The sequence below is a fragment of the Schistocerca gregaria genome, chromosome 2 (assembly GCF_023897955.1).
Source record: "Schistocerca gregaria isolate iqSchGreg1 chromosome 2, iqSchGreg1.2, whole genome shotgun sequence".
Taxonomy (NCBI): domain Eukaryota; kingdom Metazoa; phylum Arthropoda; class Insecta; order Orthoptera; family Acrididae; genus Schistocerca; species Schistocerca gregaria.
Genome location: NC_064921.1, coordinates 465275881 through 465303219, shown reverse-complemented (window position 1 = coordinate 465303219; position 27339 = coordinate 465275881).

Here is a 27339-nt window from a genome sequence, read left to right as displayed (position 1 = left end):
CAAGGTTGGCGCCGGTGGCGACACCTACAATGTGCTGACATGAGGAAAGTGTCCAACCGATTTATCATACTCAAACAGCAGTTACCAGCGTTGCCTGGTGAAACGTTGTTGTGATGCCTCGTGTAAGGAGGAGAAATGCCCACCATCACGTTTACGACTTCGATAAAGGTCGGATTGTAGCCAATTGCGATTGCGGTTTATCGTATCGCGACATTGCTGCCCGCGTTGGTCGAGATCCAATGACTGTTAGCAGAATATGGAATCGCTGGGTTCAGGAGGATAATACGAAACACCGTGCTGGATCGCAACGGCCTCGTATGACTAGCAGTCGAGATGACAGGCATCTTATCCGCTTGGCTATAACGGATCGTGCAGCCACGTCTCGATCCCTGTGTCATCAAATGGGGACGTTTTCAAGACAACATTTTTTCGGATGAATCCAGCTTCTGTTTACAGCATCATGATGGTCACATACCTGTTTGGCGAAATCGCGATGAACGCACTTTGGAAGTGTGTATTCGTCATCGCCATACTGGCGTATCACCCGTCGAGATGGTATGGGGTGCCATTGCTTACACGTCTCGGTCACCTCTTGTTCGCACTGACCGCACTTTGACCAGTGGACGTTACATTTCTGATGGTTACGACCCATGGGTCTACCCTTCATTCGATCCCTGCGGAACCCTTCATTTCAGCAGGATAATGCACGACCGCATTTTGCAGGTCGCGTACGGGCCTGTCTGGATACAGAAAACGTTCGACTGCTGCCCTGGCCAGCACATTCTCCAGATCTCTCACCAATTGAAAACGTCTTGTCAATGGTGGCCGAGCAACTGGCTCGCCACAATACGCCAGTCACTACTCTTGATGAAGTGTGGTATCTTGATGAAGCTGCATGGGCAACTGTACCTGCACACGCCATCCAAGCTCTGTTTGACTCCATGCCCAGGCGTATGAAGGCCGTTATTACGGCGAGAGGTGGTTGTTCTGGGTACTGGTTTCTCCGGATCTATGCCCAAAATTGCGTGAAAATGTAATCTTATGTCAGTTATAGTATAATACATTTGTCCAATGAATACCTGTTTATCATCTGCATTTCTTCTTAGTGTAGCAATTTTAATGGCCAGTAGTGCATTAGAATATAGTGTCATCCGCAAAGGAACTACTTCTTCTTCTTGAGTATTAGACTGGATATCGTTTTTAAGTGATGTCTCTCCAGTCAGGAGAATCTTTCTTGCTTGAATTGGTTGAATTCTTTGGTTAGATCGATTGGCAATATCATCAGTTCCATAAAAGCTCAGTTTATTAGGACAGTGATACCCAAGCATTATGAGGCCGTCAGTCCTGACTGCAATCACACATTAGCAAATATTCTTCCCCCTCCCCCCCTGCCACTCATCACCCACCACCATTTTTGCCTAAATAAACTTTGGAATGAGAAAAAATTCTTTGAACACTTTTAGTTTTAAAAAGATTAAAGGTAAATTATATTTAGAGTTTGCAGATGTTTTATTAAAACATAATGAGTCACAACAGAAATGGTATTACTTAGTTCTGACAGGTTTGTTTACAGAATGATCAAACTATTCTCGGTGCACCACCAGTGCCATCTACAGAGCCTTCTCAAAAAAGGTAGCTAATTTTCCACATTGAGGGTAGACACTTGTCACTGAGCATGCTTCCTCTGCACCACTCCTCCCCCTAGCGACACCTGCTTCACCCACACCCTGCATCCCCCATTTGACAAGCAACCCAAATTAAAGTGTGTGCGCAATACTTAGGCCTACTATTTCTAAATAGCTTTATTGCTGGACTCTTTACTTCTGAACTGGCCGAGATTGGAAGGCTTCAAGCTGGCATCACTTCGTGGCTGACCACTGCCACTAATAATGATAATAATACAGTCTAGACCCCAGTGTTGTATCCATTACAAAATTACTGCTGTGTTCTGATGTCAATTCTTTTTTTTGTTGCGAAGTAAATAATTAAACAATTTCTGGTCTATTTCGAGAACTATGTACAACTAGGAGAAGGCATGTTCATGAGTTATTTAAGCATAAGTGATGTACACTCGTATGTCTCAGTTTTATGTCATAGATGCATGGTAAAAAGTACAAAGTATGTGTGTAGGCCGTAGGGGATGGACTATGTGAGGCATATGATGTTCATACATTCATTTCACAAACTATGACGACAACCACATTGGGTCACACATTATTGTTGTTAGGAAGGCGAACGAAAGAGTACGTTTTATTGGCAGGACTCCTAGAAGATGGAAGAGATCTACTAAAGAAACTACCTACACTACTCTTGTCCGTCCTCCTTTGGAATCCTGCTGCGCAGTGTAGGATTCTTACCAGAGTTAAGGGAGTGCATCGACAAAGTTCAGAGAAGAACAGCACATTTTGTATTATCGAGAAATAGGATAGGGAGTATCAGGGATTTGATATAGGATTTGGGGTGCACATCATTAAAAAACAAAGGCGTTTCTCGCTGCGGCGGGACCTTCTCACGAAATTTCAGTCACCAAATTTCTCCTTCGAATGGAAAAATATTTTATTGACGCCGACCTACATACAGAGAAACGATCATCCTAATAAAATAGGGGACATCAGAGCTCGCACGAAAAGATATAGGTGTTCCTTTTTTCTGCGCTCTGTTGAGGATTGAAATAACAAAGAGTTATTGAGAAGTTGGTTCCATGAACCCCCTGCCAGGTACGTAAATTTGATTTGTAGAGTACCCCTGTAGTTGTAGATGTAGATTAATTTCGGTGTTTAAAAAAAAGTAATTATTGGTAACTTGATGCAGTCAGTATTACAGGCGTTCTATAATGATACTAGTAATGATATTTTGTAAAAAAAGTTAGTTTTTATGACGAAAATACAATTGAAGCCCTTTGTTTTACCCGTCAGGGGGTAATTACTCCCAACCTGGGAACCACTTATCTGGAAACTATGGAACGTCCCCTTTGAACAATTAAACATGACTGTGCTTAAACTGACACACAATATTTTTAGCGCAACGCAATCTGACTTTAAAAAATCCCTACAAAGAATGACCCTGACTAACATTAACGTATACCTTTCAGAAATCACTTACCTCACCAAAAATCTTCGTTACTCGAACTATTGCAACACAGCGAGCGCCACTACTGCCAGCTAAATAAAAGATTTAAACTACGGAAGTCACTAACTACTGATAGGGATAGTTAGCAAATGAAAGATTTTAATAGAGAACAAACAATGTTTTTACCTTAATAGTCAAAATATATATAGCAGTTCATGACATCCATTCTTAAAAATTTCAAAACTTCTCCATCTCTCTCCCCACATCCACCACTGCTGGCGGCTCACCTCCAACTGCGCAACGCTACGCGCCGCTAACAGCCAACTGCCGCTGCCCAACACTACAATGGCAGACAACAATGCAAACCAGCCACAGACTGCACACAGCACAGCCAGTGATTTTCAGAGGGCTACGTGACGTTACCAGTAAAAAAAACCTAAACAGCCTACTTACAACTATTGTGATTCACATAGTGAATGCTTTAGAGAGATCACAGAAAATACCATCCGGTGTTATTTAATGCGAGACGGAAGTGATGAGTTGAAGCAGAAATAACACTGAAAAAAGTCTATGTAGTTTCTTGAGGGAGGAAATGCACATACGAAACTCATTAGACTCAAGCGGGAAAAAAAATATTGTGACTGAAGATGTCCCATTGCTAAGATAAATATGCGTAACGTATAAGCTATAGTCGCAGACAGAGCTTAACGAAATGTCTTTTAATAACGCCCTGTGATGTAACTGCTGGTTAAATGATTCCTCTTCATTTCTTTTTCTTTGCACTGTGTTTAAGGTAGGTTTGAATGAATGGCGTTTCGTACAGAAATGCTTACGACCAACGCCGTCAGTTATTGGCCGAGCTGCGGCCTAGAGTTTGCTTGCTCGCTACAATGAGAAAGCAGATGCTAACACGGGGCCCAACCCTCGTCGGAGAGCACGCAAACTGTGGCGAGGGAGACGGCGGAAACGTATCTGAAAAGGAACGCAATTTCGCCAGATTGCTGTTTTGCGAGCGTTCCCCGCTGAACAATGAGGCCGAACAATTTGCGCGTTATACATTTCTTTGGGCTCGGCGGCTTTGTGGCTGGCCGCTGCGGTCCCGCGAGCTGCCGCGCGGCGCTGCGTTTAATTAAAAGAAGGAGGGCGCAGGCGCGCGCCGGCCAGGCCTCGGACCCTGTCCGTGCCTGCGCTAAGACCCGCCGCTGCGGGAGGCTCTAGCAGACCACCGGGGGACGAGCGGCGAAACCGTGAAAGAGAGGACCGAGGCTGAACGTCCACGGGAGCATGCTAAGCGACGCGGGTGGTAGATACCCCAGGGGCAGGGTGATCCTGAGCGGGAGAAATTCTTCTAAATGAAACTCTGAGGGCGAACTAGTGAAGAAGACCTTTCCTTGTAATAATTGAAACACATTTTAACTCCAATCAAAGCCGTGGAACATAAAGGAAAAAGATTCAAGTGCTGTACAGGGTGTCGGAAAAGAGTGTCGGAAAAGACTTTCCCTGATTACATAAATGGATAACTCAGTCTAGAAGTAAGATACAAATACGAAACTTGTGTCGAAATGTTTACAACTATCAACGTTTTTTTCTGGTTTAGGTTCGCAGTGCGTAAGTAGTAGATGAGGTGCAGTCCCCAGGAAGCCATGTTAACCAATCAGGAGAGGACACAGTGTGTCATCTGGTACCATGAGACACGATCACCGACCACAGTGCAGAGACACTTGCAGAGAGCATTTGGAAGGAATCCACCTGATGTCAAGAGCATTAAAGCCTGGTATGAGAAGTTCAAGAACACAGGATCGGCTGCTGACCTTCCGAGGTCTGGTCGACCAAGAACCTCAGCAGACAGGGTGGAAGCTGTAAGGCAGTCTTTTCTGCGAAGTCCGAAGAAATCGGTGCGCAGGGCCTCACGTGAATTACAGATGCCAAAAAGCTCTCTCCATGACATTTTACACAAACGTTTATTGCTTCGTGCATACTATGTGCAAATCGCTCTGGCCTTGTTACCCAATGACAGTACACGTCGATATGACTTTGCGGTCGAAATTCTATCACGTATTGAGGACAATGATGGTTATCTCAGAAGAATTGCCTTTTCCGACGAAGCGACCTTTTTTGTCAGTGGAATAGTGAATCCCCATACTGTGCGCATTTGGGGTTCACAACCACGTGGCGAGGTCATGGAGTGCACCAGAGGTAGTCCAAAAGCGAATGTTTGGTGCGCGCTATTGCACGATCGAATTGTCGGGCCATTCTTCTTCGCTGAGGCTACCATCACATGTGCAGTGTATATGGACATGTTGCAACTGTATGCTGTTCCTCAGCTGCTTCAGTATCACCCCGATGTCTTGTTTCAGCCAAGTCCGTGCACCGCCTCATTGGCGTTTGGACGTCTGTGCCTATCTCGATATGACCTTTTCTGGGCGTTGGGTTGGTCGTGATGGGCCAACGGTTTGGCCTCTACGCTCTCCTTACATAACCACATTAGACTTTTTTATGGGGTTATGTCAAAGACGTCTACCGAACACGTGTACCAGATCTTGGACGCTGCGGCAACGGATAACCACAGTCGTTGAATCTATCCCTCCCATGATGTTGGCTAATGTGTGGACGGAAATTGAATATCGCCTAGATGTGCTACGTGCTTCCAAGGGTGCTCATGTCGAAGTTTACTTGTGTCTGAAAATACTTTGATAGTTTGTAAACAATTAGACACCATGTTTGTATCTTACTTCTAGCTTGAGTTATCAGTTTATGTAATCAGGGAAAGACTTTTCGGACACCCTGTGTATTTCATACACTAACACTATTTTTGGGGTGTTACTGGAAAACTAGCAGCTCAGTGGCTGCAGCTGAAAGCTGTAAGCAGCCGGTAGGCGCTAAGGAGATAGCATGCCATTTGCAACAGGTCTGTTTAAGCATTGCGAGGTGGGGTAGGTCAAGCGTCGCAATCTACATCTACGTCTACATCTAGGCTCTGCAAAACAAGTGTGACGTGCATGTCAGAGCGTTCGTCCCACTGCCAGTTGCCGGCTTGACTGGCCGAGCGGTTCTAGGCGCTTCAGTCTGGAACCGCGCTACCACTACGGTCCCAGGTTCGAATCCTGCCTCGGGCATAGATGTGTGTGATGTCCTTAGATTAGTTAGGTTTAAGTAGTTCTAAGCTCTAAGCATGACCTCAGCAGTCCCATAGTGCCATACTGCTCAGAGCCATTTGAACCACTGCCAGTTATTAGGACTTTTTTCCGTTCCATCACGTATGGAGTGCCGGAAGATTGATTGTTTAAATACCTCTATCTGTACTGCAATTGAGGCATTGAGATCAAAAAGGGAATATATCACCCAATTGATGTTCCGAGATATATTGAAAAAGCTGGATAATCTGAATAGCGTTATTCCCAAACCTTATAGTTAGTCCCACAGACTCGTGAGGAAGAATGCAATGTTATACTAACAATATGTAATCATACGATGTAGGCAACGAACAGAAAATGATAATAGAAAATGACTGACATATCCCCTTTTTGATTTAAGCAACAGTCATTGCACTGAAATATTCTATAACGAAACAAAATACCACATCTACGAGCAAAATATTATTTTTAATCATTTCAACATGGTCATACGCATGTAACATGGGAGTGTTAATTCCACATGTTTTACTTACTAAACAACCCTTTTTATATTGATATAGATATATGTTCATAAAATTGTCACTCTTGATCACTGTCCCAAACTTCACTTCCAGATTCACTGGCGTCCTCTCCACCAGTCAGTTTATTAATATCGCATTGCTTTAGAAGGCTATCAAAATACTCACGAAACTGCAAAAGGATAACGTCAATCACGCGTGCAATATCCTTCAGTTTCTCAGGTTTCAGTGGAACGCCGTCCATGTATGCTCTCGGCACATTATGTAAATGGGGGACCGCCCCAGCCTTAACCAGACGAAAATCATATGTCACCATTCCACTGCTGTTGGGCGAAACAGAGACGCTGGTCAGTGTAGTCGAATAGTTTGTGACGTGTGACAGCCCATTTTTCTCTTTTCACAGTTACAGACTTCTTAAAAAATAAATTTAGATGTTTCTGATAGTCAAGAAATGTGTCTTGTGTGCATAGTTCAATACGCACGCGTCTCCTTGTTTTCTGTAGTGCTGTGAACCGTTGGTGGGGAGTGCACACTGTGTCCTGTTTCCTTTTCCGTCATTCCAAACTTGTAATGTCCCTATCACAGGCATTGTAGGAATGCCCACGGGTTTTGAACATGTGGAAAACGTTGGAAAATCTAACACTATAACCTAAAGTGTACCAAAATTCAACCATTGTGAGATCCATATTCTGCCCTGTAGAGGCATCTGAAAATCCATACGTTTTCACACTAAAGGCCACATGTTTAGTTATGAAATCCATAAGGAGAGAAACCACTGCATCAGGACCCTTATTAGCGGTTACTTCATCAAACATATAAATGAATGTTATCAGAAAATCTATAAATACCAAATATGAACACCCATGGCTGCAACAAATAGAACATATCAGTTACCACTATGTGTGGAACATGAAATCGAATGTGATCATTTCTGATTTTCCCACCTCTTCTCCTTGTACAAGTTTTTCACAATGTGCCATGTTATCATAGAGCTGACGTACTCGAAGCTTGTGGAGTTTCAACTCATTTTGCTCTGCAAACTTGATAGCAGCGTTGTTCTTTCCTTCAATTTTACATGTAAGCCTTTCACATTCACCACAGACATCCACTTGAGGACGACCAGAGCCATAGTTGTAATGATTCTTGAAATAATCATCAAAATAACAATATCTTACCTTTGGTATGAACAACCCTGGGTCAGTATTGTTACTTTGAGACCTATAAATTATGTACATTTCGGGGTCGTATTTTTCAAGAAACGTTTCCCACATGGTTTTCACAGATAAAGAATTTGAGAGGTATCTCTTCTTCCTACCTCAACGTCCATAATGTGCTACCCTTACTGGAAAGGACTCAATGAATTCCGCTATTACGATATTGGTATTTTCTGGAACAGAATAGTAGTTTTGGTGTCTACCCCCACCATCACGTGGAGAAGGCTCCCCCTTGAACCTAAGAGGCACAATATCTCCACTCGGCGTTTTGTTATGACGTGGAGTGCAATAAAAGCTTTCTTGCATACCATAGTTTCCTTGAAGCCAAATTTAACCTGTAGATACAAGTGAATTAGTATCATAAAACAAAAATCTACATAATCGTAATACTGTAACCTTATTAAAAATATGCCTTAACTTTTGCCTTAAATATTTTACAAAACGTGGTTCAAAGATGTACATAATTCGGGAACGAAATGGTTAATAAAATAATATTACAGTTGTCATGACAGTTACCTTATAATAATAGTTTGCTGTCTTTCCACGATTGGTAATGGAATTTGGGCGTGGTCTCCTTGCTTTTGGAATGAAGGGAAGAATTTGAGCACTCAAGTACCCATCCTGTGCATCTTTTGTTGGACATATTGCTGAATTCTATCAACAATAGTTCATTCTCAGCAAATGAGAATTTCTCAAAACATTCACGCCGGAATCTGCAAACAGATATTGACCTATTATCGACCTATACAGTCAGCTAATATGTTTTTACCGATTTACTGTTTTACAACTAATAAATTGAAACTTTGCGTCCATGAAAGGAATTTATATTCACATTTTAGTACAATTTTATACACAACTTGCCTCGGCTACACAATATTACATCATGTACAGAGAATTCAAACAATGAAAATTGTATGACTATTTACCTGCGATCTTCATCTGTTTCCCTCATAGGAACAACGTTTCCTTTCCAACTGGTACGCTCCAAACCCTTGACCTTCTTTTGTTTAATCACATTCCTCTTCCACAATTCGGGGCGTCTTTTCTTCCTTCTAATTTCATCTAAATCTTCTTCGGACTCGTCAGACGGTACCATGATCGAAGCCATAATCTCGCTGCTGATTACAGCAAACCGCTACAGTGCTGTTCTCACTCCTCACGATCTATCGTGCAATAGAGGGATTTGTCTCTGTGACAAGTCCTCTTCCTGCACGAAACGTAATTTCAACACTTGTTTTGACAGAGGAAAAAACACTGAACAAATCCCATTTTAGAACCAACAGGTGCGGAATTGTGTGAAAAAACCAACTACAGTAATAACTCATATACCGAAAAAAATGATGACAAGTCCCTTTTCTGATCTCAATGCCTCAATTAACCTTGCCCTCACGATCCCTAGGGAAAAGATATGTAGTAAGTTGTAGTACATTCCTAGGCTCATTTTAAGTTAAACTCATTTAAAGATAGTTCTTGAAACTTTGTTAGTAGAATTTCTCGGAATAGTTTCCGTCTATCTTCAAAAGTCTGCTAGGTGAGTTTATTTATCATCTTCTTGACACACCTTCTGACCATTTGTGCTGGTCTTCTGTTCAATGTACCCTGCTAGTCCTATTTGGTATGTGTCCCATACGCTTGAGCAATATTGCACAAGGGTTGCACAAGTGATTTGCGAGCAATCTCCTTTGCAGACTGATTGCATCTCCCCAGTATTCCACTAATAAAGCGATGTCTGCTACCTGATTTAACCACAACGGAGCCCACGTGATCGTTCCATGTCATGCCCGTACTAAGTGTTACACCTGAGCCAGATCGCTGGTCTATCATCAGCGATCGGCTTGTTATCTTCGGCGCGTCCCCGGGCATGAGCATCTCTGCATTTTTGGCTTGGGCGCGCGGGGCGGCGAGAGGCAGTCGGTTTGGGGCGGCCGGTGAGACTGGCGGAGTTGTGGCTCGGGCGTAAGCACACGTGTTGTGCTTGTTACGCTGGGGCTGTTTGCGAATCGTTACTGATTGCCTGGAAGGCAATTCATATAAACTGTGCCAAGCCTCGCAGTGAGAGAGGGGAGTCGAGTTGGTGTTGGCCTAGATGTCTGTACAAATTGAGGTGCCTGTGTGAGAAGCACGGCGTGGTCCTGTCGGTTGCTTCGTCCTTCTGGCAGCCACCGCAAGCGGATGTTCGGCCGGAATGTCTACAGTTTGTGGTGGGCATAGTGTGAACAAGTTCTCGTAGGATGTGCTCCCGACCTGACTCTTAGCCTGTGTTATTTGTGGGTGCCGACTCCTTGTCTGTTACTGCTTCTGGGTGTCCTGTAAGATTTCACAGCAAAACTGTTTTTGGGGCATTCTGTGTTTCTGGCTCAGCCTCCGCCAAGGAAAGGGAAAGATTCGGAATTCATTAATGCTGTAATTTAACCACATAAAGAACAAATTGTTTTTTATTCCTGTTTAATGCGAGGCAGATTCGAATTCCGTTTACCTGGTTATTGGCTTAACTCGCGCTTCACGCACTATATCAGCTGATGTTGAAATTGTTTTTTATTCTTGTTTAAAGTCAGACTGATTCAAGTGTAACTTCATTCATGTATTTGAAATAAGTGTGTTGGATTGACTTTAATGAATTATGTGCAATCGAAGTAAGGGACCCAGTCCTTCATTAGTGCTTAACAGTGGCGTGCGGTTCGGGTTGTGAGCCCCGTGCTCGGTCCAACACCCAGGTATTCGTATCAGTTTACAGAGCCCAACTGTCGTTCAGAGATAAATTTCTCAACCCGCAAAGCAACAAGATAGTTGGACACTGATTGATAATATTTTTATAGACAGTTCTCAGGCTGAAACAATGTGTAGCCAACAGTTGAAGGAATATCTGATCATGATGCACTATTAGTGGAGATAAACAATGTAGCACCTTGCAGCTCTACGATATGTTCACACAAGTAGTGAAGCTTATTCACGAGAAAAGGATATAATGTTTTAAGTTATTTAAAAGAGGTGGCAAGGGATAAGGTACATATAGAAAGGGATGCTAATGTGAAATTTCAGCCGCGCGCAGTGGCCGCGCAGTTTGAGGCGCCATGTCAGAGATTGCGCGGCCCCTCCCGCCGGCATGGGCGTGTGTTTTGTTGTTAGCATAAATTAAAGTAGTGTGTAGCTCTAGGGACCGATGAACTCAGCAGTTTGGTCCCTTAGGAATTTACAAACAGTTGACAATTTGTGAAATACAACGTATTCACACTAAACTTGTCAGTATTTGAAAGTAGCTTTTTTAAAATGAGATAACTAAAGGGATTAATATTTAACGTAAGAGGAAAAGGGAAATTTGTGCTGAGGCCAGAACGTGTCATGAGCCAGCGTTACTTGTATTCTTCAAAAAATATGGTAACATTAGATTACTGTACAGGTGTTCGTAGCATTTTTGTGTTGCCTGTTGGTTTTTGACTTCTAAGGGTTTATTTTTTTGATTGCCATTTTTATTCGTGGTTCACTATTGCTGTTTGACTTTTAGATATTGTCATTTTGTCATCTGTAGATAGTGAGTGGAGCTGTGAACTCTAGAAAATGGCATGCAAGGCGGAGAAATTGTACGCTTCTAACATATTCTTCTGCCTGAGTTCAATAATGGGTTGATCAGCAGTAGATGCAGGCAGAGACATTTGCGCCATGTACCGAGATAATCCATTGGACAGAGCATGGCAATAAAATTTTCTCTTTTTAAGAAGAATGATTTTGATATTAATGACCCTTCACGTTAAGGAAGTCCTTTGGGGTTTGATGAAGATTGTTTAAATGCATCACTCCACAATAATCCACGTTAGTGTACTTCAGAACTGGCAAGTCAGATGAACTGTGATCATTGCACCATCGTTGATCATTCCACCACCGTTCTGCATTTGCATGAAATGGAGAAGGTACAAAAATCGGGTGTATGGGTACTGACTGCATGCTCTAAGCCAAAATCACAAAAATCTGTGGGTGCCAATATGTGCACCCACTGGCTCATAAACACCGGCCATTCCAAAGGCGTATCGTTGCTGGTGATGAGAAATGGTTTTTTTTATGCTTTTGTTATTCTGAAAATGGCTGGTGGCACAACAATTGAGCTCCTGGCCTGTATAAGAAACCGCCAATTTCAGCAGAGGGATCGGCAGACCAGCAGTGTCCACTAAGATGAGAGGAATGCGCCAGGTGCCAGAGCGATATGGGATAGCAACCAGTCGCCACAAGATCGAACCTGCGTCGCTGCACCATCTTCTAGCATCAACTCCCCCTTTTGCACTTGGTCTTTCACTGGATCTCGGCCTGCTAACGGCCTTTCTTACAACTAGGTTTATGTGGTAGTTTCACCTTAAATCTCTCTGGATGCATACTTTTGGAAATTTGGTTGTAGTGACTGTTTCTAGCGATACATGGCCAGTATTGTAGTTAGATAGAAACTTTTTCGTCTATTGCCTTGACAACGTTATATTGGATTGTTTTGACTCTTGTTCCAATCACAAACATCTCCTAGCTAGGATGTGGCTAGATTGCGGTCGTAATTGTATCCTTTCCCCCAAGAGTCCTAGTCTTACAGAATAGTGTGGTGAAGTTGTGTAATGACAGCGGCGTGTTGGATTTAGTCGTTTGAGTGTGAGGTGTGATCAAGAGATAGCGCACAATTCCAACGGAAAGGAAACCTAACATGTGATGCAATGCACTCCACAATGGTTCGCCGAGTGTGTAGGCAGTGGTATCTGTTTCTATTCAGCGCTGGGTTTTGTCAGTGTCTGTTAGATGAGATATCATTTTTACGAATGTGGATAGTTTGTTCGATAACATATTCCCAGAAGAGGCTGCAGTAGCGAGGATCTCCTTTCTGTGATCGGTAACTGTTTTGCAGTTGCTCTAATTCTTAACTGTGCCTGTGGTTACAGCATCGTTGGATCCAAAACCCGATATAACTGCTTACCATCCCATATTTGCACAGCGCGCGCTTTTATCCGTTGCTTGACGCCTGTGGTGTAGCACTTCCCAAAAATAAACGCCCAGCTTGAGGTACTTCAAGAAGGTCAGAATCGCTGCTTTACGACAGAGACCGTACTTTCACCTCAAATAAGTGAAAAGTGGTCCGCATCTCGTGGTCTTGCGGTAGCGTTCTCCCTTCCTGCGCACGGCAGGATTCCCGGCGGGGTCAGGGATTTTCTCTGCCTCGTGATGACTGGGTCTTGTGACTTGCAAGTCGCTGAAGTGGCGTCAACTAAAAAAGGACTTACAATACGGCGGACAAACTTCCCCGTATGCGGCCTCCCGGCCAACACTGCCATTCGATCATTTCATTTCAGTGAAAAGTTTCAACAATATGAAACTCCGTTTGATAAACTCATCAACATTTTCTGAATGGCGAATGTACAAGGTGGCGTCCAAATGTTGGCGAAATTAAAACAGTTACGAGTGCAGTGCAATACCGCTAAATGTCATCCCATACATCCTTCTTGAACCAATGTAGCAAGTGGTTGGGGGCTAGGTGGTGTGTTTAGTTGCTGGTGAGCGTTTTCGCATTCTCATGTTTCCTTGAGTATGTATGTTTCTGGTAGCTGACCTGAAAAAGGAGCGTAGATTTAGATTGGGAAAATCGCCGCAGAAATGCTCCAAACAATGAAGCAAGCTTTAAGAGAGAGTACGATAGGTAATAAAAAAACTTAAGAAAGATGTAAACGTTTCAAGAACAGAGAAAACTAATGGTTCAAATGGGTCTGAGCACTATGGGACTTAACTGCTGAGGTCATCAGTCCCCTATAACTTAGAACTACTTAAACCTAACTAACCTAAGGACGTCACACACATCCATGCCCGAGGCAGGATTCGAACCTGCGACCGTAGCGGTCACGCGGTTCCAGACTGTAGCGCCCAGAAGCGCTTGACCATCGAAAACAACTGATGACGATCATTCCGGTCTACCACCACCTAGCATCATACCTAAAAGCATACCTAAAAGTATTCAGAAAGTAAGGGATCTGATTCTGCGAAATCTTAGAAAGGCCGCACAAGACTTCTACAATGTCTTGGGAATAATTTACGGTACATGTTAACATACTCTGTCGTAGGAATTAGAAATGAAAAGGATCCTAGCGAAGTTCGTGCCACGACTGCTTCAAGGCGATCTGAAGCCAACATCGCTTGGCAGTGTCCAGCGAACTTAACTGCTTCATGGTGATCCAAACTTTCTGTGAAAGGTTGCCCGAAGTTGAGTGCATGTCTGTGTCGTACACTACGGAACAGTCGTCCCAGTGCGAGATCACCTCGCCCAAAAAGACTCGATAAGCCAGCATAACGTTAAGTGTTTCTTGATATGATATTTTGATACTGACAGGATTTTTCATTCTCCTTGACCATATGGGCCAATAAGCAGGTATTTTGTGCTGTTCTAAAACAATTTAGGAAGGATAGTGTGACATTTTTACGATATTTTCTCATACAGTATATGAATGCTCATGCTAATGCAAGTTATAGAGCAGGCAAAATCAGTAGAATACCCAACCACACAAACGACAGATAGTCGGAGAACGTGAGAACGAAGCCGAGTCGTGCTGAAGCGTGCATAGAAAGCTGTGATTCACCTGGTAGTATTGGTGTCAAGCGGATAGCTTTGATTATTTTTATTTACTGTTCAAATGTTTGTGTAGAGTTCGAAATATGCTGGTGGCATCATCCATACAAACAGCTTCCATTTAATGTTATACATCATTGGTGGACCGAATCGACCAATCAAGAGCGGCGCTCTACGTGAGCAGGTGCGAACCCTAGGCTAGCTCACTATACACCCTGTGACTAGTTTTCCGAGAGCCAAAAGTGCATCCAGAGGATGTTATTTCATTCAGTGTAAAATGCAACTGTTAGTTGGAATTGCCTCTTGAACATTTCTGTGCAGGTTCTGTGTCGACAAACTCGTGTGATGATAGTCGTTACATTAGGTCCTGAGATCTCTCATGCAAACCTTAATACTAAAATTGTTCTTCTTAGAAAATGTTCATTATAATGTTTAGTTTCCAGATTTTGAGAGTGGAGCAAAGAAACGTCAGGTAGCATACCAGTATTTTAACTTAAATTATTTTAGTGCCGGAATATTCCCACATGTTACTCCAATAATCCACTGTTTAATGCACGCACGTTAGGATCTGCGGCTGACTGAGAAGAAATCCGGTGGAACAAGGAGACAGCTACAGAAGAAACGTGGTAAGCTTGCCTCTCGCAGGTCACGCTAGGTGATGATCTGAGGAAAATGCTGGAGTGTTTTCTCGCCAAATACTTAAAGTAGCCCTCCACATGTAACAGTTCACAAATCTGCGGCGTTAGCATATGAGACGCAATATTGTCACTGCAGGAACACTTCATATCTCATCCAAATTAATTAGTAGGAACCACCATAGTATCAGTAGAAGTGGCGTGCGAACGACTTGCACGACTACATACGGCCTTCATTATTCAGATCTTTTTTTGAGTAAAAGCAATGCGCCAGTTGTTTCACACCTGTCGTATTCGCCAGACAGCTCCGTGCGACTTCTTCCTCTTCCAAAGATGAAAGTTGCGCCGAAAAGCGAAGATTTGGCGTAGTGGAGGAGATCCAAGCGGAATCACAAAGTATACTGAATACCGCAATATAAACTTCCAAGACGTGTTTCGAATGTGGCAGAAATTTTCGAATCGGTGAATGTAACGTGATAGTGCAGTATAAGATCAAAGTTAGATGTAAAGGGTAAAAGCTGTAGAGGAAGACAGAGACTGGAATACATCCAGCAAATGACTGCTACTCTGAGATGAAGAGGTTGGCACCGGAAAGGAGAACTTGCTGGGGCGTATCAGACAAGCAAGAACACAGATGAAAATAAAAATAAAAGGTCAATAATTATCCAGATGACTCTGTGGTTGGGGGATGCCCAGCCGTAGTATTTTATAGCAAGAATTATATTAAGGCATTAAAAATTTTGTAGCTTTTGGCCACATAATCAGGTGCATATGTATCAAGAAGAAATAAACGATGATAGTGATTGACTTCTATAAATCAAAGGATTACCAAAGCCATAAGTAGGTGGTTATGAGTCTGCTTACGAACATTAAAACAGCGTAAAGAACATGGCGAAAAGCACAGAAGGTCCAACATTCACACTTAAAACAGTAACGGCGATGGAGAGGCTAGTCAATGAATTAAAGTTTGGCTGAGAGAAAACGTCTGCATATCTAAACAACGAGGAATGAACAATGATAGGATTGATCCATATACATCAAAGTAATACGAGAACATAAGCATCTAATTATCAAATGGTTCAAATGGCTCTGAGCACTATGGGACTTAACTGCTGAGGTCATCAGTCTCCTAGAACTTAGAACTACTTAAACCTAACTAACCTAAGGACATCACACACATCCATGCCAGAGGCAGGATTCGAACATGCGACCGTAGCGCAGTTCCTGACTGTAGCGCCTAGAACCGCTCGACCACTCCGGCCGGTATCTAATTATCAAAATAAATAGAAACACAAGTGAAGTTACAAACATTAAAATACAGGAAACAACTTAGTAGGCCTTGTATATTGCTCGAAATTTTATTTACCATGTTCTAATGTTTGTAAGTACACTTGTTTTTTTTATCTATTCACAGAATTGAGTGCTTCCGGCTCTGGTATTACTTTGATGGATTGGGGTACAATTACTATCATTATTTCTTGTTGTTTATACTTGTATATGCCTCTGATGATTTGGCTATAAGCCATGAAACCGGCAGTGCCTTAACAAAACAGGTTCAAAATATTATTTGTAGAGTCCTTGCTATAAAATAATTGTAATTGATATGTCACGGGAACTTTGCAATACCACCTCGTATGAATCACATTAAGATTAATCGAACGTTTTCGTGTCACGAGAAAACACCCTGCCTGACCCGAGTAGGACAGGCAAACTAAGCGGCCTGCCGTTCCGGGTGCAATGAGGCTTGTGGGGCTGACCTGGCCCGGTGCGGGCACTGCAGACGAGCAGAGCAATGGTGGGGGGGGGGGGGGGGGGGGGGGGGAGGCTGAGGCCCGCAGGCGAATTGGCCGCAGTAGTTGGCTCGCTGGTCGATACAAACTCCATTGGAGAGAGGGCGGCAGTGGCCTGCTTGAGGATGCGGCAGCCGTTTCGCGACACAGCCCGCCTAATGGACGAACGCAACCAATTGTCATCAGGGCCGGACGATCGCCGCGTAAGAATACAAGCGGGGGGGCGCCCGGCCTCGCCTGGGACTCTCCGAGACTCCCAGGTCACCCGAGCCGACCCCGAGGGCGACTTCTGCCCGCTGCCGTCGCCCGTCTACCCAGTTCTCAGACGGAAACAAAACTTGCTTCATTACTCCATTACACCCGTGTGTCCTGAAAGCCAGTGACTGTAATATGCGACTTAAAACCGCCTACTAGTCATTTGCCACACTATATTTCAATAATGCCTTTCGGAGACCTATGTTTTTCTCCTGAATTTGTTATGAAATTATCAATCTATAGGATGTATTGGAAAGGTACTTATGTACCCTGGGTCATGAGTGAAATTTCAGTGAAACTAGATGGTAACTTAATTGAGAGGTTTACATTTCATTTACAATTGTCCTGACTCGGACAATCCTTCAAACTGAAGACAGTGGCGCCTCGGAACCACACATTGGGTTGCCACCGTTGGGTCGCTTGCGGAGTATGAACGTAGATGTAGATTGGCAGTCATCTCGCAAACGGCTGTTTTGTGAACCCTTGTTTACTGGAACGTTTTAATATTTGTTTTCATGATGTTTTAGAAGCTGATGGGCTGATATGACTATTAGCCAGCCCTTTTAAAATAGTTGAGTTCCAGCTAATGGTAAGACCCTACCGAGTTGTTTATTATATCCTTCCTGGAAGAACTTATAGCTCCCTTGCTGCATTTCCCTTTTAGCGAAGCTTATTTCCTAGGGTGTATTAACTTATTTGCCGGCTGTTGTGACCGAGCGGTTCTAGGCGCTTCAGTCCGGAACCGCGCTGCTGCTACGGTCGTAGGTTCGAATCCTGCCTGGGGCATGGATGTGTGTGATGTTCTTAGGTTAATTAGGTTTAAGTAGTTTCTAAGTCTATGGGACTCATGACCTCAGATATTAAGTCCCATAGTGCTCAGAGCCATTTTAACCATTTACCTTACTTGAAGCGCTGCATTGGTGCAACCACGGTTAAAACATATCTTTAGTTCTAGTATAATCCAGTTAGACACTTATCTTTGTTAAGAGCACTTACTATGTTGCAGGTAGAGTGTTCCGTTTCGGGGCTTCATCCCGCAGCGCCTGGCTTTATTGCGACCATGTGCACGGCTGTCGAGGAGCATTTCCAAGCGCGGATTGCTGTTTGTTTGCATTCGCGCATCTTGGCTGCGGGATTTTCTCTGCCCGGGGTCTGGGTGCTTGTGTTGTCCTTATCATTTCATCATCATCATTCGTGACAGTGGCTAGATTGGATTGTGAATGAAATTGGAATGTGTGAAATCTGGGACTGTACGGGCGCTGCTGACCGCGCAGTTGAGCGCCCGCAAACCAAACATCATCGCCATCATCTTGGCTGTCTGCGCTCAAGCTCAGTATCTTACGTTATCTGACTTGCACTTTAAATGACATTTTGTTGCCAGCCAATAGACCTTTAACTGGCTTCGCACAAGAAGTTTTCCCTTTAATGTGTAACATATATTGTATCCTTGTTATATCTTTATTGTAAATCATTTGGCGCATGTTTTGAAGAAATTTATCTAGAACTGGTTTAATTATTTTATTTGGTTGATTTATTTAAAATTGTTTAATTTAAAATTTTTAGAAAGACCAATATTATTAAGGTCTTATTTCTTGAATTTGTTTAAGGTTCTTATTATTATTGTAATTTAATGGCTGTCTTACTCACCATTTTGAACGCTTATAATGGCAATTAACTTCATTTTCCTGCCTGTTTTTCAAAGGGATCCTGTTATCAAAATTATATAAAAATAAATGTTGTTGTCCAAGGAAAAATCATGTCAATTAAAGGGGCCTAATCCTTCCACGTTATTTCCCTGATCTTAATCCTCGATTTCAGAAAAGTTAAGTAATAGTGAGCCAGATAAACACCCTAACCATGAAAAATATAAATAAATAAAGCGATGAACAGGTAGTCTATTATAGAATTTATGCACTGTTAGTAGAGCAAAACGTTTACAGTGCCAAAAAGTTCAAAAGGACTGCAAACAAACATGCTGTTTGCAATGATAAATCTGTTAGAATCAATAAATCAGGAATTATTACCACGGGAATTGTTTTTGAGGCTGCTAAGTCTTTTGACGGTTTAAATTATAGTAAACTGATTAAAAAGGTTTCGCACCACCTACGTGTCTGCAAACGTATCTGGGCTTAGCTTCAAGGAAAGTGCTGTGTGCGACTGACATGTGCACATGATTCCGGCTCAGAATCCTGACTTTTCTTCCTGCCTGAGACATGAATTGGTATCTATCCGCCTCCACACTTTCTAAAAGCTGAAATCTTCTTTTCATTGTTGGATACGCAGCACGCTCTACAGAACTACACTGAAATGCAGTTTTAGTTTGTTGCGACCGGAAGACCCGCTGCACAGTTTCTATCTGTCCTTTAGGATCGATAGCTATATTGGATGTGGCTAACTGAGGAAGTCTTCGGGAATAGGGTAATCCTAAGGGACCAACATTGAAATTCAGTAGTTATCAAAGAATTCGTGCTGAAAAGTAATGCATTTGAATTTTTTATTCTGTTGTTATTGTTGGTTGAGGTATTATATGTTCAGCATATTACTCATTCGACTTTTCCGCTTCGCAAGAGACAGCCTTTTGCCGCTAGGGGGGCTCCGAATTAGAGCGTGTAACACGACTATGTGTAAAGTAACTTCCTTGGTGTGTGAAAAACAGCGTGCCAAATTGAGTTTCTAGTCATCCAGACTTGGAGCACCCTCTCGTTCAGCACCACAAAGCCAGACTACACACTAGCGTTGCAACATCTGCAATAATCGGACGCATTGGGTTCACTGTCTTCGATGATACTCCATCAGATTTTCATACTTACTTTCAAGATCTTCTTCACTCTTCAGCATTTACCCTGTATTCGCATCCGTCAGCTTCCTCTTTCAGACCTCTCTTCCTCATTACAGCTACTCCCGCTCCCCAGGTTACTCTCGGCCCTCCACGCTTCCTCCTTCCAGGCTGCGACCACTGGGGACCTGCTTTTGGCTATCATTCTTGCTCTATTCGCCGTACGTAGCCATAGCACTGAACAGCTCTACTCTCAAATCTGTGCACGATGGTTGTTTCATATCCATTAACTCCCTAATTCCCTCATTTCCTCTCCTCTTTGTTCTGGATATCATGGCTGTCCTCCTTATTCCGTCCGTCTCTGCTGCCTGTACTCTATTTCTCTGCCGCTCCCCCAGAATCCATCATTCCGCGCCACATAATAGAATACTTTCCACTACTGCTCCACAGAGGTTCATTTAACATCTTAATTGTTCCCCTTACCTGCTGGATCCTGCGTGCCGCATGTGCTTCACAGCTTCCCGAGAAATGGATAATTGGTCCTAAGTATGTAAACTGCTTTACAGCTTTAATAGCTCCTTGCGATTGTACTATACCCCCTCCATCACCGCCCACTACCAGATATGCTGTTTATTCAGATTAATTATAAGCCTGCCTTGTTCAAACGCTTCCATTAACTGCTTTATCATAAATTTGACATCCTCTCTACTTTGTGTTATCAGTGTTTAATCAACGGCAAATAATAAACAGTAGGTAGTACCATGGTGGAAAGGAATTCCGATATCCCAGCATGACTGATTTCACAGTTCCAACATATGCTGCATATATTTTTTAAACAGGATTGACAACATACTGCAGCTCGAAGCACTTTCGATGTTTATAATTACTCAACTTAATGACTACTCTGAAAGCTGTGTACGATTAGGGGTACATCTCCGAATCATGGATATTTGACGTGCTTCTGTACCAATATACTTCTTCGCTTCCAACAGTGTGTTGACGGGTACAGTTTCATAACCTGTCTCTAAATCCAGGAGTATTAGACGTTCTTCCTAACATTAGAACACGGCTTCGCACTTATTTGTCTAAGGCTAAAAATATGACCCATACAATATCGCCCAACTGTAAAACCTGCCTGGTTCTCTCGCATCATTCGCTCAATCTCATTCTCCAATCTGCTTTTCAATATAGCGCTAAAAGGTCGACTGAACGGTGCCGTAAAACTAATCGTCCTATAGCTATTGAGTGCTTCTTGTTTCCTATTTTTATAGATGGCAAGTATGTAAGATACACACCAGTCTATTGGTATTTCCTCTCCCTCCACAATCTGACTGTACAGTTTACATGTACGTCCGACCATTTGAGGGGAGTCTTCATTTTCACAGTTCCTCACAGTTCACTTGCCTTGCCATTTCTTATCTTTTGCAGCACCTCCTTTACTTATTTCTCTAGTATCGGTTCTATATTATCTTATGTACTGCTTTTCTGTAGACTTCCATCTTGTAGTCCGATTTTCATCTCTGTCGAAAGCTTAAACAACACCTCGAAGGACTTGACTTCGATAGTGACGAAGCGGTGCAAGTAAGCTGAGGTTGTGGCTCCAACAAAGTCAAACATTCTACAGTGACGATATCAACAAACTAGTCTCTTGTTGGGAGAAACGTGCTCGTCACCTGGGTAAGTATGTCGAGAGATAAGTATGTAAACGTAAAGAGTAAAAAGGTATAATGTTAATAAAGTTTGTGTCTTTCAAAAGCTTCAAGAGCTGTCACAAAAATTCAAAGGTATTACTTTCCAGCACATCTTTGTATTTTCTGTCTTCGGGTATAAGCTGCTGCGCAAGGATTACGCAGGTGGTGTAGATCGACTGGCCGAAATTTCCAGTCTTATGAGACGTATAAAGCTATCAGTGGAAATTGTGGTGAGGTGAGGCGAGAAATGATGCTGGGTTTCATTTTTCTGATTCTCGATATAAGTGGTTCCTAGGTACCATATTTTTAGCTTCCTGAGCATCTTCAGGTAAATGGCCTATTGGTAATATTGCTGATTCTATTGTCTGAACACTCCGCAGCAAGATGAAGAGCTGTCGTAGACATGTATTACCAGGGGAACTTGTCTACGCACATTTCTGCAGTATCGTGACAGTATCTTCGAAATTTTTCGAAGGTCATGTTATAGCCACATGAGATGACCTGCAAGATAAAGTGAACTTGATGAATGAAGTCTTGGTGCAGCCCCAGGATTTGAGCAGATACTGATCAATCATCAAAAATACGACGACCAGTATTGCCATCATTGGAGTTCCTGTGCCCAGCTTTTGGGCGATCAGAAATAAGCCCTAACTGCGCTTTAAACTCCTTCTGAATTGTTATTTTTCCCGTATCGCGAAACTTTTTTTGTCTCCTGTTGATTGCGACTGCCATTTCTTACTTTCATGTTTATATCCAAGGTGAAGTAAATACTTAAAGCAACGAATCGATGCGTGTAAGATCGTTTATCCGTAACGTAAACTGGAAACATTGACCACTATATATTTCATAAATTCGAGATTATTAAATTGTTTTAACGTTTCTCCTTACAAGAAGCAGTGCAACGGCAGTGTAGTAGATGTTACTGCATTACAGACTTTTCCATCAGTCATTGTGAAAACCATTTCAAAATACATTATTTGTTTTCCGTCTCAGACGGTTTGAGAAGGACGCAGTTTCCTCGTCAATACATTCCTTCTCGCTTACAGATTTTACATTTTCGTGTGAAAATTTTAGCCTTATAGAGCTACAAAAACGAGGTGATTAAGCTGCAGGGTTTTCACATATCATTACTTCTTTTTGTTAGAGATTATCTTCGATACTAGTTGGAATGGAACCAATGAAGTTATAAAAACACTAGCGTCCGAATCACTTCCATCAGTAAACTTTTGTTTGTACTCACGATGATCTGAAGAATAACCAAATGCCCATTTTAATATCAACCTCTCATTTTTTAAAGTTTTGGAAATAATATTTTCATTGAGTTCTTTTCAACGTTTAAAATTCTGTCTGATGTATGATTTAAGAGTGTTTACATACTGACATCCGCACGAATCTCTCTCACGTGTGCATATCGTGGGGAACACCTGCATTTGGCTTCTACTATGTTTTCGTAAGCGGGATGGATAGGAACATTGTTTTTTCATTGAATTTCTGATTGGCATGTACTGATATTTAGATAGTTTTCCTTCAACGAAGTCAGACAATGTCTCATCAGCAGATATTTTAATGACCAGGAAAGCTGTTGATCATTTTAACACTAATCTGTATGTATTAACTCTCGCTGGAGATTTTCTTGTGATTTCTTTGACGATACTTGCAGCAGTAAAGGTACCAGAAGAGTAGCCAACAATAATTCCAATTTGCTTACTGTGTTAAGCAAATCATTCTCTTTTCTTCTTTTGCTTCGATCACTTGCTTCTCGAACTCCATACTTGGTCGACAACGTTCCTTTGATTCCGTGAATTTTGATTTCGGTGTACTAGTTGTCGCGGTACTGGAATCTGCAGATTTTTCGTTAGTGGTCTAAACAGTCTGTAGAGTACATAGTGGAACGAGTCTGCAGAAAGTGGATTTTATATTAGGTTTCCGTACAAATTAGAATTAAATTTCCATACATTTGCATTAAATTTCAATACGTCAACAATAATGGAAGAAGAAAGAGGCATTTTTTTGTTTTGAAGAAACCGTTCAGTTGCTCGTTGAGTTTATTTTCATCTTCATTTAACCCGGTGTGAATGAGACGAGAAATTTTTACACCAGCTGTGAGGTGGGTATGAGATACTTGAAAATCTGATGACGAATTTTTATTACTATAATCATGTATTAAGTATTTTTTGGCTTTAGTGTGGTGTCTATTAAACAAGATGAGTAAGCAAAATACTATGTTTAAGATATGACACTTTTTATTTGCGTGAAATAATGAAGTGTCTATATTTTTCTTTGTACAAAATTCGAACAAAATTTCAGTTGATTTGATTAATTAAAATAATGATATCTTCTAATTACAAAACAGAAAAATAAAATAAAAGGTCTTATGAGATCAATTAGCTCAGCACCAATATTACACCTACAAATCAGCGCATACTCCGTACATGAAAATCTCGTGCTCCATACGTATTGGCTTCTCACACTTCGAACAACGATGTTTTGTTTTCCTGCCTTTTTCTTCAGTACAGTCGCCGCCCCTGACATATCTACCACTCATTATTCTTGATGCCAGTTGATCAGCAATCCTATTTCGAATTTCCCTGGAAGACGTACGTTTTCTTGTCTAATGCGAATACTGTCATTTATCAGATTCAAACCTAAACTATGAATGAAATCCCGTCACTTCATGCGTGTTTGTCACCTTTCTTATTTTTTCTGCAAACTGTGATGACATTTATAGCAGCCATATTGAGTATACCATAAAAAAACTGTCATAGGTCAACGTTTGCTGTTGCGGAGAACATCATAAGTGGCACTCAGTTCATCTGCGACATCGACACTGGCTTTAATTGCATTGTAATAAATAATCATTTCCGGTTTTCTTTTATCACCTTCGATTGGTCTATGTTTTTATCGTAGTTTAAAGTTGACATAACCAGCACAACTTCATTTTTTTAGGTACCTAGGACACCAATGTAACTTCCTTTTGGAACCGACATCGAGAAGTATATACTTCTGTTCCTTTTCTCAGGCACACTTGTTTTTTACGGACTGTGGTGACAGAAATCAACGAACGTTCTTTTAAGAGATGGATCGTAAGGGAGTAACTAGTAAACCAATTATCGAACGTCAAATGCCTATTTGTTTTCGTAACTGGCTCCACTAAACGGTATACAATATTATATACTTTATTACTAAGTTGGTAAGGTCTTGGTGGTTGTTTTGTAGAGTATACGTCCAGTTTGAGGATATAGAAAGACTTCGCATCTACAAGAGCATATATTTTTATATGCCGTATTTGGCTGGTTTGTTTGACATTTATACACGGAAAGGACATCTCTCTCGGAAAGATAACAGCACCTCATCAATAGTAAGGTTCTCAGACGACATATAATGTTGTTAAACATTTTCAACAAAATTATCAAAAATATCTCTTATAGCAGCCAGATTGTCAGTCTTTTTCCTTTCGTCCTGGGTATTCTTATCATCGAATCTCAAACAGTTTTGGAGAAAGTAAAGCCTTTGCAGTGACATTGTAGTGAGGAAGATTGCAACTCCAGTAGCATCTGTACGCCACAAATCGTTCAAGTTATGTCTGTTTGAGCGGATTAGGCCCGCTGTCTACAAAAGTCCCACAAATGCCATCAAATCCTCCAAAGTTGCATCGTTCATGTGGTACTGATCTTTATTTTGTGGATTTTTCCCCTGATATTCCTTATTTGATTATTTGTATTTGTAAGTATAGTATTCAACATACTGTTTGTTGTAAAAAGTCTCCAACATTAAGTACAGAGGCCAGGCGGAATTTTATTTCACATTCTATTACAAAACATCGTAAGCCATACGCCCTATGTTAGAAATTCCGGAAGAAGGCTGAACGCATAACTCTTTTGCTAATTTTCTGTAAAAAGTTTTACGAGGAAAACCATTAGATAGAGTCGTCTTTGACACAAATTTATAACACAGAACAGTATAAATTAATGAAAATATTATATACACTAATAGCGTATATACCCTTCCTTAATATCCTATACAAAAAAGTAACTGAAACAGAACACTCGGGTAAAATGTTTCAAGCACTTTCAATAAAGGTGATATTTCGGAGCTGCTATGCGTCGTTAACGCTCTGCCGAGAATAGTAAATTTCAACTAACGTAGTATCTCAGTAATCAAAGATATCCCACTTTCCTTTCGGAGTAACATGCACCAAAGTCTCCTCTACAAGATGCTATAGTAATCAACTTATTCGATGGCTGTCATATTTGTTTTCGATTTTTGTCCACCTTTTTTCAGATCATAACCACCATTGGGTGGTGTAAAAATTTTAAGTGTTTTTTTTTTTTAAAGAGTATTTACCTTATCCGAATACTAGAAGCGGAGTTTGCTGATGCTGTCTTAATTTTTCGGTTAATCAAAGGGAAATTGCAGTGCACAGAAATGGTAAACAAACATCGTTACAGTCCTGTTGGCTCTAAGCGCTATGGGACTTAACATCTGAGGTCATCAGTCCCCTAGACTTAGAAACTACTTAAACGTAACTAACCTAAGGACATCACACACATCCATGCCCGTAAAGTTCTGTTACCAGACAGCAATATGTCTGTGTCATGTGAGTGGTATTAAGAAATGAATGACAATGTAGTACCAGCTCTTTACATGGTGAAATAATGTGTGTAGTGTGCACAGGGACTGTTGAGGAATGAATGAACAAGGTAACTCTTGCTTTCAACATTGTGAAAAAATTTCTTTGCTAGAACCGTATAAAGAAGACGGCGTTGTACACAACTGAATAAGGAAGCCCTGTTTTAAAAAGAATGACCTCGTTTTTGGGAGGATGGAGGCTCAGATCTTCATCTGGCCATCTTGGTTTAAGACTTCCTAAATTACTAAATTCAATCTGTATATTGAGCAAGCAGTAAAGAAAACAAAAGAAAAATTCGGAGTAGGTATTAAAATTCATGGAGAATAAATAAAAACTTTGAGGTTCGCCGATGACATTGTAATTCTTTCAGAGACAGCAAAGGACTTGGAAGAGCAGTTGAATGGAATGGACAGTGTCTTGAAAGGAGGATATAAGATGAACATAAACAAAAACAAAACGAGGGTAATGGAATGTAGTCGAATTAAATCGGGTGATCCTGAGGGAATTAGATTAGGAAATGAGACACTTAAAGTAGTAAAGGAGTTTTGCTATTTAGGAAGTAAAATAACTGATGATGGTCGAAGTAGAGAGATTATAAAATGTAGACTGGCAATGGCAAGGTAAGCGTTTCTGAAGAAGAGAAATTTGTTAACATCGAGTATAGATTTATGTATCAGGAAGTCGTTTCTGAAAGTATTTGTATGGAGTGTAGCCATGTATGGAAGTGAAACATGAACGATAAATAGTTTGGACAAGAAGAGAATAGAAGCTTTGGAAATGTGGTGCTACAGAAGAAGGCTGAAGATAAGGTGGATAGATCACGTAACTAATGAGGAGGTATTGAATAGGATTGGGAAGAAGAGAAGTTTGTGGCACAACTTGACTAGAAGAAGGGATCGGTTGGTAGGACATGTTTTGAGGCATCAAGGGATCACCAATTTAGTATTGGAGGGCAGCGTGGAGGGTAAAAATCGTAGAGGGAGACCAAGAGATGAATACACTAAGCAGATTCAGAAGGATGTAGGTTGCAGTAGGTACTGGGAGATG